Source organism: Pieris rapae, chromosome 2 (assembly GCF_905147795.1).
Source record: "Pieris rapae chromosome 2, ilPieRapa1.1, whole genome shotgun sequence".
Lineage (NCBI taxonomy): Eukaryota > Metazoa > Arthropoda > Insecta > Lepidoptera > Pieridae > Pieris > Pieris rapae.
In genome coordinates, this window is record NC_059510.1 from 3,361,922 (window position 1) to 3,376,334 (window position 14,413).

Sequence of the window (14,413 nt, forward strand, 5' to 3'; positions counted from 1 at the left end):
ACTGTATAAGAGGACGATAACTTAGTACTTACCTAAATATTTAAATAATAAAAATATATATACTAAGACATACACAGACTATACAGACATCTCTCGGAGCCTATATTAACAATATTGAAATGAATAAGACGGAATAAAAATATATTCAAATCTATTTAATTGTATTTTAGTTGGACTTACTTTACTTTGCCGACGACCCCAGAGTTGGTACTTTCCTCGCTCAACAAATAAGTATCGCATCACAGCGGACGGTCGATAGGGCCCAAACTTATCTATTTATCAATTATTACTATGTAGATAAATTTTGGTAACAAACATGTTTATTCGTCCCTTTATATACTAACTCCATTATTTACTTAAACAATATTATTTTAGTGAGCTGTCGAAAGTGACAGCGTTGGCAGCGATTGACAAATGTTCAATAAAATCCTAACACAACTCAACGAAGCCTGAGAAAATCTCTACACTTTCTCAATTATTCGATGAAAATATCAGCTAAATTTCCATTTAAATTGTCAACCTTACGAATAGTAAACTCCAAATGTTTTACATTGCATTGTTATTATCGCATATTTGCATTTTACATGAGTTTTACCGTCTAGACAGTTTGGCTATGCTACAACATTGACAAAATGATTGCCTTATTCAAAGCATTTGTGAAATATTTTAAATTTTTAAATAGAGATTTATAATTTTTCCATTCTCTAAGTGACCCGTGACTTCTTGTAAATGTTTAATTTAGTATAATTTTAACAACATCTATACATTATTTTAAATTGAAAAATCTTATATATTTTATAGAACACAAATGGGCAGGAGGCAATATTATTAATACATTGCTTTAATAATATCGCTGCTGAAAGACGCACAACGTCAGAGGCTCGCAAGTACCTTGCCAGTCTTTTAAGAAACCTCTTTATTTGAAAGACCTTAATTAGAAGTGTTACGACGAGTTCGTTCTGGTAGTCGACAACTAGGTATAAAAATATGCCACAATTTATTTATTAAAAAGTTTGGTCAGCGTGATCACTATTGCGCAAGAATTAGCAGGAACTCGTATTTGATAGATACAAACTAAATATTTATATTTGCATACTAAAAATTGAATTTGGGAGAATGTTATAAATACTACAAAGGTATACTGAATTCGAGTCATATTAGTTGTAGAAAATCGTTTTAAAATACGTTGTAGCCTTACGTGATACGTTTATTTATTTCCTATTTTTAACTAACATAATACTAATACAATAGAAAACTAAACTAAAACCATAATATAAACATAACAAGTAAAAACTTAAAAACCTAAACCATTTTATAACTAATTATAAATAATGCAATTCTTGTGAATTCAACCAGTGTGCAACTAAATGAATCTGTTTCACACGCAATATTTAGGGTGCGCAAGACATTCAAAATGGCGCTCCTCTGAATAAGTACGAACTTATTGAATATACGAGCGCGTACGAACGCGCCCGAGGCACTGCCAGCAATTGAGATTGCTCACCAAGCCGAGTGTGGTTATTTGGCACACGCAGCCCCAGTCTCTCCAACATTTCCGAATTATATACATTACCTCTAAGGACCTTAAAAAAATATAATGTGATAGTAAGGTCCCTCCTTACCAATAACTTGTTATATCCTACCATACCCAAGACAAACAAAGTTGGATACATTACTGGATAAAATGGGTACACTCCATACAACCTCACGTATCTCGTAAATTTATTTTGAATACGCTCCACCATTAGAGAATTTTTTTTTGTTATTAATAAAACTAATTCGCAGTCCGTTAGGAAATACCTAATTATGCTGCAATTTGAATTTACCTTACTTAAAATTGCAATAGCCTTACAAATTACGCACCAAATGCCAAACATAATAACCAGTTGGTTCAACTCCATTTGTCCTGATATTTCGATTCTTCTTCGAAATAAGGATTCGTTTGGCTTGTTATATATTTAGAATTCGATTGCTGGTGATCTCTTTAAGCACAAGTGCAATATTTATTGTTATAAATTTCCAGGAAGAACTGTCCAGGAAATTTGATTGATTGATTTTTTTATCGTATGATTTAAATCCAACTTAGAAATATTCCAAGTCTCATCTGAATCCATTCAGTTGTTGTTGAGACCTCTCAAAAAGTTCATAGATACCCCATCTATGAACTTTTTGAGAGGTCATGTATAATGACACCCCGAGAAGATTTGGTTTTTGGAATTTTGAGTTACTTAATTGTTTAAGTCGAAACATTTACCAGGCCCGGCACCGAACTACCGACGTTTTAGAAGGTGTTCCTTTTTCAAAAACCGATATCCATTCATCACCTTCGTAGTAGTAGTTAATACTCATATATAAGGGTGCTATCCTGGATACGATTCTCGGTGTATCAATATTTCTTTCACTGTTTATTTTGTGGTCATCTACTACTCTAAAGAATTAACAACAAACATTAAAACATAAAATTTAAATGATATTTCTGGCGAATTTTAATATTAAAACAACAAAAAACAAAAACATCTTTCAAATAGGTCAGTTTTTTTTTCGAACTACGATAAAAATTAACCTTATAATGGTTATCAATTAACAATTATCTAAATAGATAATAAATATTTTTTGTTTGGCGTGTAACTATTTAAAATTGCGCAAGAATTAAATCTCTTGTGAAATATTTAAAATTTCCACAGACTGATCATGTTGAATACATGATGGAAGATAATAATTTAAATCAATGTTATAAAAAACGTATATTATATTATGTTTATTTATTTCTTTATATAATTGCGAAAGGCAATAATAACATGTTGCTGCTGTACTTGCAGGTGTCTTTTTTGTATTTTGGATGAGCTTATAAGCTAAACAATAATGTCAGACGCAAGGAAGAAGTAGCTTTTTGATACATTCCTTGTTCTTAATTTTAGCTTGTTGGGTACATTGACCAAAGTTCTTAATTTAAAATTGTTATGAATTATATAAAGCAAGTGATGACACTAATTTAACGAATGTTAGACGTCCAATATAACGTGGTCTCTTTTTAGAATTAGAGAGATTAAATTACAATACATAAAAATAACATAATATTATTATTACTTCTGTTACTGTAATAGAGTTAATAATTATAATGTGTTTAAATAAAAATACAATTATAACTAAATACCGAGCTTGCCTATGCCAGTCAGGTATGTTTAAGGAGACGTAATTGTTTAAATGTCATAATTCGGAAAAGAGCTGCCTGCATGCATCAAACTCAAACTCAAAATATCTTTATTCATATAGGTAAACAAGTATACTTATGAACGTCAAAAAAAATTAATTAACTGTAAATTCACATTTATTGATATTACTCAATAGCCCCTTATTAGCTAACAAGTAAGCAGTACATAAAGGTATTAATTTTTTGTATCCTGAAAAATGCATTTCGTTTTCATGCATAGACAATGTGTGGATAATATGATTAACAATTAAATAATTACTGTTGACGTAATCACCAAATAAGAAAATCAAAGACTCCCCCACCCCCTGCCCCTATAGTGCTTACGTAATAATTTAACGGCCCCAAACAATACAATCATACTTATTATTACACAAACTTTACCACATGTTCGAAAGCCACAGTACCAGACTTCTGAACGTTAGCTCAATGCCGCTTAGTACAAACCGTGCCTCGTTCTATTGCCGACAACTTCTTATTGTTATACCTGTATTGCTTTTAAAGAATAAGTAATAAAATTACCAGAATTGACTCCACGCATATTAATTTACACGATTATAAATGTACAGACTACGTCAGACACATAAGTTTCATTTGTTTAACTGATATCGACCACAAAACAGATTGAAAGGCACGACTATAGAATAGGGTTGAAACTACTAAGCTATTAGCATTCATCGGTAACATTATATATTAATTTTGTACATCGATAAAAATTGATGATCACTTACATTCAACTCGTATATTCAAAATGAATTAGAATTCGAAGTAATACCCAATTATTTCCGGGAATGAAATAAGCTTAATTGCGGTCTTTCAACTAATGTACTCATTTGTTTCTTGCCTAGGTTTTTTTTATTCTATTCATAAATTTTGCATTCTGATTAGATCATCCATCTTATGTATCACTTTCAAATAAGGTAATTATAATAACTATTTTACAGAATTTAAAGATTAAAGAATGTTTTTGTCTTTAATTAAGAGTCCCTAATTATGAACTGTAATTCCATCAACAAATAGAAGACAGATTTAATCAGGTTTTTTTACCTTAATAAATCTGTCTTCTATTTATCACACAAAGCTATCGCAAATACAGCGAAACTTTTAAGAAGACTATGTTAAAATGATATTATTCGACATTGTATAAAATAAACTTTGATCCACTCGTGAATAACAGGAAAATGAGTAAAATTCAAAAGTTCGTAACATGTTTCAAATGTTAGCTTCGAGCGTAACCTACCGCTAAGATACATAAAAGGTTTATTTTGCCTAAAACAATATGGGTTTTATTAAATTTTCCTTTATACCTTTTCATGAGCTTTATAAAGGAGGAAGTTCTCAATTTGTTGAAATCCCTTTTATATATGTCAAAGACACAGGACCTAAGTTGAAAATTGTTCCACTTTCTAGTCCCCACGGTATTTTATTTTATTCCGATGTTAGGATGCACATATTGAGGTTCAATTTTTATTTTCAAATCTCTTTGCAGTGACCCAATTCTCATAATGCATGTATATTTGCAGCAAGTGCATATTTAAGGTATATTTAAAAAATACCTATATCCCCTTCTTGACACCATACGTATAGTGAGATTGAAAAGAACAATACCATCGAATTAGTAAGAAAGAATAAAAAATTGTAGACGAGAAGAGATCGTCTTCCCCTTAATAGAGACTCTTGTAGAGTTATTGGACACTTTCTTTCTTCAAATACCCTTTGTATTTAACATAATAAAGTGTAATAGTAATATATAGTTAGGTTTATTTTAAATTACTTGTTAGTCTTAAGAAGATGAGATTAATGTTAAATATCTTTTTGTTTGTGTTTGATTACGAGAACTACAAGCATAATCATAATCATCACAACATCGAAGAGATTACTAATATTTGGGTGTAAAAATCGATCCTAACAGCCTATATATTCTTACTATGTACCTAATACATTAGAATTCACTCAGCTCCTTTGATTTTGGTTAATATAACTATGCTGGTATAGGCATGCTGTTCGAAATACATGATTTTAATTTTATATTGATGAGGTCACAAATATTTTTACTCGGCCGATCCTCACATATTTTGTTTAATCTTTGTTGAGATTTACTCGGGTTAGATATCAATCAGCATCAGTCTAACCTCTCTTTGTTCCCAAACTAATAGAATTGCTTCAAATCCTTACGGCTAATAAAATTGTGTGCCTTTCTTTCTGATAAGGAGACATTACAACGAGGTAAGTATAATATAATTGTGTATCGACGGCTAACGAACCGTTCTTGGTGGTACATTTTTTTTTGGGTAGACGATGTCGTTGTAAACTGTATATAGAAATTGCAAACAAAAAGTCAAAACGCTCTTCAAAGTTTCAGAGTAGCGTTGGAGAATAGTAGCATATGTTAAAAACACGCGTCTTTTTTATTATGTGAATTTATTACGTAAAAAGATAAAAATCAAGAAATTTGTTTTAAATGAACCGGACTGATTCTACAGGTTTCAAAAACCGAATTAGATGTTAAGTTAATTTTAATTGCAAATAAGAAACTCTGAGTCCTTTTGTAAAGTTGACAGTGGATAATAGGATGTGTTAATGGAATGCCGACATGGGTTGGGCACTCAAAATGAATCTATGTATTTGTTGTTTCTTGATTTGAATTCAATCGATAAATCCTATGAACATTTTATTAGGATATTTTTTTAAAGTACAGTAGAATCTTTAAGTTAATCTAATATTTTATTCCATCAACTGCTATGCGTTGTCTAAAGTATTTACGACATATATCGATTCCTCTTATACTAGATACTGCAATTCCATTTAAAACCACAGACAGATCGTGCTCTATACCAGAGCGTGACTTAAGTGTTAATGATAATAGGCGATGATGATGATAATATTATTTGAATACCACGAAACTCTTTATTACACCTTTAAAACTCACTAACACGATACCACTATTATTTAAGAAAATAAAGAGCTAAGAAAGAGAAAATTTTCAAGATAAAAAAGAAAGGACCGAGGGAAAGAAGAATAAGAAGGCGCCCCAAGAAAAGGCGAATAGAAGAAATAGAAGCGGTAAGAGGAAGCGAATGGAGAAAGAAAGCATGGACAGAATCAGTTGAAAGTGAAGCTGGCTTGGAAGAGAAGGCCTTTACCTGCGAAGGGGTTCCGGACGATACTAAATTTAGCTAGGATGTAGGATATATAAACATTTTTATAGTAGTAGCTTATAACGAGGCAAAAGATAAATCCACAATAAGAATGATTTTTAAATACATTTATACAATGAGCAAGTCTGATATCAAAAGTAAACAAAAACAAAAAGTACAAAAAAATATTTTAAAACTTCCTTATATAGTGAAACAGGATATGCATATACTGTAGATGATGCAGTTAATAATGCAAGGTATTTGATATAGCCTACAAAGCAGGAAAATTACGATGTAATTTAAAAGATAATAATAAAATAGATATACAAATGCAATGGTGAGTTTATTGCCTTTTTACGTAATACTTTTTTTATGTAGAATAAGAGAAACGGGCCTGATGTTAAGTCATACCGCCCATGGACACTCACATTACCAGAAGACTCGCAAGTGCGTTGCCTTTCAACAATTGCTACGTTTTTTTCTTGAAGGACCCTTAGTCGTATTGGTTCAGAAATACTTCAATGGGCAGCCGGTTCCATGTAGCGTTAGTGCGTTTTTAATCTTAAAATGTACTTAAAATTAATTTACTACTATTTGAGTGTCGTAAGGTGGCTATGAACATTTCTTTTAATATTACATATACTGTTTACAATCGTTTGATTTCAGTTATGTATCATCAAGAATTTACTTCATCACATTGGTGTATTATCAATGTCAATATTTAAAAATGGAATATCTGAATTAACACCAGTTCCATAATCAAGGGCGATAGGTATATATTGTCCGTCACTCTTTTTGATTTCCAAGTGTTAATAAGTAAGGAACACACAACATTACACCATACTTAACTTGACATATTAAAATGTCATATAGCAGCAGGCAACCTAGAAGCACTTAATCTATGTAATCGGTGTTATAAAAATGATCGTGAATCGATATTCTTGGATTATGGACTAGGCCGCAGAAATACTTCAAAAGCAGGTTACGGAGAAGGCGTGGTAAAAATTCCGTACATGTACCAGTTGGACTGCAACCCTATATAGGCCTGCGATTGCAAGTTGCATCGGTTCGCTTTATAGACATGTAAGATTAACTATGACACGTATCGATTTTTGCGTTAAAAACCAGCGACTTTCGTTACGATTTTTCCACAGATTGAAAAATATATTTGTGCGCTGGATCAAGCTCACAACATGTGAAAGACACATACATAAACAACTTTTTTTAAGTAAGGGTGGGTACATTAAAGGTAGGCCCCGTAGCGCAACTGTTGGAACTGCTCGAATGAGAAGATGCATGTGGAACGTAACGTAAGCTAACGTAAACCAACCAGTCTTATTGTAAATAAAATGTTTTTTTTATAGGCAGGAGGCTCATCTGATCAATCAATCAATCAATCATCAAATCAAAATCAAAAATTTATTTATTCAGTTTAGATGCGACTTAACGCATGCTTATGAATGTCAAAAACGTTTACAAAATTCGCGAAAGAGCAAAACTACGCCATCCGTTCGCAAGACTACCAGGAGGTCTTGTTCTGAAAAGAACGGGCAAGAAACTCAGCAAGTTTTATCCTCCCTTTACATACAATAATTGAAAAGAAAATGTCATAAACCACAACGTCATGATGTTATTTGATACCGCCGCTCCACGGACACTCTCGATGCTAGAGGGCTCGCGAGAGCGTTGCCGGCCTTGTAAGAATTTGGACGCTCTTTTCTTGAAGGACCCTAAGTCGTATTCGGAATGTCGAATTTAATTTTAACGTTGCCTACATTTTCAAAATTATCAAAGAGAATCACGTGTCGCCGACTATAATCGCTCCACATTGGATTTGGTTAAGAGAAAGGAACATATGAATTGGCATAAATGAATGTTACATAAGTAACGAAAATAAACATTATTTATTTTCTGAAATATTTTGTTTATTTAAAAAAAAAAGTTTTTAACGATTCTAAGTTAGCGTATTGTATGACGTTATCAGATATTACAATCGCAAATTATAGAAAATCACTATTATTTTTCACGCAAATTTATGTGTATATAAAAGAAATGAAAAATCTAAACTTTAGATCATGATGAGTTTTACTATAGAAATAAATTACGTACTTTTCAACATAATAAAAGTAGGTAAGTACCTTGAAGATAGTATATTAAATGTACTTAATACTATATAGAAACTTATTGTACTTATTCAACTTAACATCAAACTCGCTTTAATTAACTATTTCTTAGAATTAGATTTCAATCATTTTATGAAGCAACATTTCTGTTACAGAAATAGATATTCCATTTATGTTCTTCAATTATAAATCGCTGGACCCGAAATAAAATAAATAAGACTTATAATTATAAATAAGACTTATATATATTGGATTGAGAAATCATTATAAAGAACCGATATTAAGACTCTCCATACGACTCCACACTGCAAATGAGAGACTCCGGCTGCAATTGGCTGATTCTCTACCAGGTTAGAAAAAGCCACCAAAATTAATCATTGTAACTGACAGTTTTTGGGGCCATTTGCGTATTCTACCGTGGACTCACTCTGACATCCACACAAATATTACTGATACTAAATGATAGGTAGTTATTGACTATCTTAACAAAAAAACAGTCGGTCTGTTATTAATTGAGTCATAAATAATTTTAATAATCTGATAATACAAGAAATTCGAGTCTTATATGGATCAAATACTTGAAGTTAATTGAATTCGAAACCTTTTAAAAAATCCTTGACTTTTTCGCTTTGAATAAAAGCTTTAAACGATTGAAAGTCAATGACACTAGAGCTGAGAAAATCAAAGAAAACTTGAAAAAATAAGGCCATTGAAGCGCGGTCACTGACAAAAGGTTATTTTAATCGAAATGCCATAAAGATATTGCATAGGGCAATCATACTAACTTCATTTCTCAATTATTTAAAACTCCTCTCGTTCGCTATCGTAATATATGTTGCTTGAGATTATTCTCATTATATTGCCAATGCTTATCTTCTCGCAAAATGTTTTTCTGTAAAGCCAATAAACTTTTGATATCATCGTTTAAATTTATTTATTAATTACTAAAGTTACAGCTAACATATTACAAAACACAATATAGATTGCGAATACAGAAAACAATTACATTAATGGACAAAAATATAAAAATATGAATGAAAACTAAAATTTAACATTTAAATACTTAATATTTCGAAGAAAAAAAGGAGTGTCTCTTCAAATATTTCTTTACATCCTCTTTTCTGTGGTGGAAAATATCAATATCTTCATAATTATTCAAAACCCGAAACATTGGCGAATTATAAATAAACTTTGAACTTTTATTAAAACTAGCAACCCACACGTGTACATAAAAACATTTTTTTTTTAATATAATTCTTACATTCATTACACTCTCAATGACTTTCGATTTTTTTATTAAGTTATGATTTTAACCAATCATCACAATATTACATAATTTTTTGGCAAAAAAATTGTGTTATCTAATTCATTATGCAATAATTGGATATTGACCTCAAGGTAAATAACATAAATAATAAAGTAATGCACTGTTTACAACTGATATGACGTACGTATCATTGTCATACTATATAGGTCAAATTGATGAAGTGTTATAATTGACAACAAACAAATCATCTGTGTCTCTACCTATCTCGCAACGCACTCAAAGCGCAGTGCCTGTACTCTGTAACTTCCAATAGCGCTAGCAAACGCGACATTTCTGTATGCAATTTCCATGCATTTCTCTTCATATCCGTATGATCTCTCCACCATTGGCTATCACGGCTATCACCATTGGAATATACAGAGTACCGACTCTGTTTTACATATTAAGGCACGAACGAAATTCTATATAAGAATAATTTTACTCATGTAATCATTGATTACAGTTAAACCATGACATATAATTTATTAATTACTATCTAAAAATAACTTTAAAGTACTATAAAATGTAAAAACAATCAATAAAATCTACTCATGATTATACATACATCGCATGTGTTTTATAAATATAAACCACTTTGTTTGCACTCACAGAAATATAACGCCGATGCGGTGTTGTTATAAGACATGTATGTTATTAGTAAGAAAGATGTCACAGAGTCCAGGGACCATTGCCGGTATCCGTAGCCATCCCCTGCACTTTGTAATATTGACTTCTGCAAATAAATCTACGTATCGTACAGTGAAAATACGTAAAAGATTTCAGTATTTATTTGAGAAAGTACCGAACGCTGACGTGAAAAATCTCTTTAACCTTCAGAGGTACCGCGATCCTTGTCATACAACTATGGAAAGCGCCCTCTTCTTAATTCAAAGTATTTATTTCAAGGTTATCAATTAAAGCCTGGATTTAATCGTGTGCAACGCAATACCTATATCTTGAGCACTGCTCTGCCCTTTTAAGACTTCAATGGTACATTCGAATCTTCGCTGTAGTATGTAAGAATTTCTATTAATTTAATTAATTAATTTTTGTTTAGGAGGAAAACGGCCAGAAGGCTCGCAAGATTGTTTCCGGCTTTTTAACAATGATACGTTGTTTGCTTTAAGGACCCTAAGTCGAATTGGTTCGGAAGCACTTCAGTAGGCAGGTGGTACCTAGTGGTCGTGCGCGGCTAAAGCTACATTTATCAGTAGTTGGACACCTAGGTACCTAACATGGATGATATTTTGTAATCTGTCAAGGCAGATGGTGAAACTTATCTGCAGGTATTATTCTGATGGTATTAAGGTATTAATCCGAGCAACTTATGTAAACTTTCCAAGATGAAAGCAGTAGAAGTTGCAGTAAGACCCTACATCTCTACGCAACGCCAATGATTAAACAGTTTCCGAGCTGTTTACCTGGTCGTCGACAATTTGAATCGCTCTACCTTGATACAGTCAAGCGGAAGGATCATATTTTTTAAATTATGATTAAATATATTGAACAAGCGATTATTATTAAACGAAATCCTAATCGTGTTAGAATTTAATATAATTTAGTCTAAATTATCCTGCTGATCTACATTTAGTGAGGTGAATGTTTGCAATTCTTGTGCGTATGATGTAAATTCTGAACGTTCTTAGCATTATGAAGGCATTCTTTGCATACCGCATTTACGTTGGAAGGTATTTTAGACAATTCTTTAATATTACTTAACAATGGATAATTTCTATTTGGACAAATTTAATGACGACTACGGGTTATGGTATATATTAATACTCCTGTTGTTTTATAAATTTTGTAAATCTTTTTATATGTATTCAAGAGAATCATATCTTTTAACCTTATTTGATTTCATTGTTTTTACTCCTGGTTAGACATCGAGATTGGTGAGTATGTTTATATTATTATTTTTAATTGTGTACTTTTTACCTTAACAAAAATACACGTGTGTATGTATACTTATGTACTTTGGCGGAACAAGATAAAAATCATTTTTATTTCGCCTTATTCTACGTTTCTAGAAAAAACTACGCTTACAATAGAAAAAAATATATATAGTTTTAAATTAACGCATTATTTAGTTAAATAAAGATTATTTAAATATCACAAAAAAATATCTACATAACTAAAGAAATAGACATTTTTTATTTTCAAATTTTAGCTGTGCTAGCTTCAAGTTAAGGCTTTTGTGACGGTGTGCGGGTGTCGAGTTTTTGTGTCGGTGTACGCGCGCATCAAAAAAATTTACTCTCATAATTTTTCCCTAACGCGCCATAATGCAGAACTTTAGTGCAAATAATAAATATTTTTGTATTACATTAAACCTAAAATTTTATTTCATATTTTCAAAAAGTATGATGTATATATGATAGATTTTTTGACATTTAATAAATATAATCATTAAATTCCATTCCTAGCTATAAAAATGTTAATGACACTAGGTGGGCTAAGTGGGCACTCAAAAATTATCTTGACACAACAGTTACGATGATATGAACCAGTTCCGGTTCAGCAAAAACTTGAATTAAATGATTTGAAAACGCCTTAATAATAGTCATATATATAACAAAAGCTTTTATTTCTGCTGTTTAAAATAATTTTATTTAAAGATCGTTTCAATTATAATCTGAAATGTTATGCAACAACGGACAAGCCTTCCCATTTCATACAATTTGTAGCTCATCGTATATAACAATGTTATATCTTATATATAAAATTCTCGTGTCGCGGTGTTTGTGGTTAAACTCCTCCGAAACGGCTGGACCGATTCTCATGAAATTTTGTGTACATATTGGGTATGTCTGAAAATCGGACAACATCTACTAATTTTTAGATATTTTTTCTTTTTTTATCAATTGTATCAACAGCATTAAAATATACATACAACCTTAAATTTTCAACCCTCTACGATCAACCCCTATTTTTTAATATAAGTGATATACATGGCAAAACGACGTTTGCCAGGTCAGCTAGTAGTTCATAAATAAACATGGCAGGGTGGCACTTGAGATCTTGGGCCTCTGAATCTGTTTCGTCATTTATTTTATCTAATAGATAAGTAGGCAGTCTGTGCCTGACGCACGCCGCCGACTTTTTGTATCTAAGACATGCTGGTTTACTTACAATGCTTTTCTTCACCGCACACCACACTACTGCTCCAAGCAGTCGTAGACGACTGCATTATAATGTCGTGTTACAGTCGTGTACTTTAACGCGACTCTACCGCAGTCGGTTTCGAATCGCACCCTGAATCCACTAGATAAAAAAATCTAATTACATTCAGCTTGAACATTTGTTGCATATTGTATTATCTTTTATTAACATAACTTTTTCACCTTTTCAACGGATATATCCAAATTAAAATCTCCAGACTAACAATAGAGGAAACCGTGAGTCAATTCTGCAAAACCATTTCATCTTTTAGTCGATATCAACTCCAGGGAAATAAATACGGATAATATAACTTTTTTCGACAGCTGTGATACTTTTTGACATTCAACACCCCTTGTCTTCAGTCACCTTGACCACAGTACGCGCATACGCAGGCGAAACGTCGCAAAAATTTAAAATTATGTTAAATAATTATAAGTTAATAATAACACATAGCTTCAATCCGTTGAAAAAGCGTTTTCTTTTAATAATTTGCATAACTCGACCTTTTGTGTTTGTATCTTTTTTGGCACTGATCTATATAAATATGTAACTTAAAATGTATATTTTTGCCAATATTTTGTAAATCCAAATTAAACACCTCTAAGCAAATTAAGTGGGACAGTATATTTTGCAAATTTCTAGTCTTACAAGTATTTTAAACACATACATACAATAAGTGCTTAGTTAGCGATTCACAGTATGTTCTTCGGTCTACATATTTGGTCCTCGATTTTGATTCACAGACTATAATTATTTCTTTTCTTTCCGAGTGTTTTATTGCCTCTTACATACTCTTATAAAAGCCTGTACTGAGTTTCCACACAGTATTTTAGTAATAAACAGATACACTTCATCCTTTTACGATGGGGACATGTATTGGTATCAGTCAATACGAAGATATCAGTATCAGACGAAAGTTGGATCTAATGTTTCACTATTATCATTCATCCATTTATGTCGTTAGTAACTATTTTATTTTAGAACTATGTAACTGTATAGGCAAATATGAAAACTGTGAAATAAATATGCACCTTAGTCATTTCATATTATGGTTTAAATTCCTATATAATTTTGTTTGTATGTTAAATGAGAAACGTTATTTTTTATTCAATTTATACTGTCATTACCAGTATAGAAATAATATCGCTCATAAGTGAATTTTCTGAAATGTTTCTTTACCATAAACGTGATAGATTTCAACCGATATTTTGCCATCCCAATGATAACTATTAAACAATGTATATATACGTTATTATAATACATAGAAAACGAAAATAATACAAGTAAAAATTATTAATTCAAAGTTTAAAATAAAGAAAAAAATGTTTACAAATAATATAAATCGAACAATAATGGTACTCTACAATACAAATGTTGTTTATAGTTTTAGTAAGAATATGTTTTTCATCCATATTCATAAGTTTTTTTCTACATATACCTAATCTATAACTATCCTTAGTTATTATTACATATAACATTT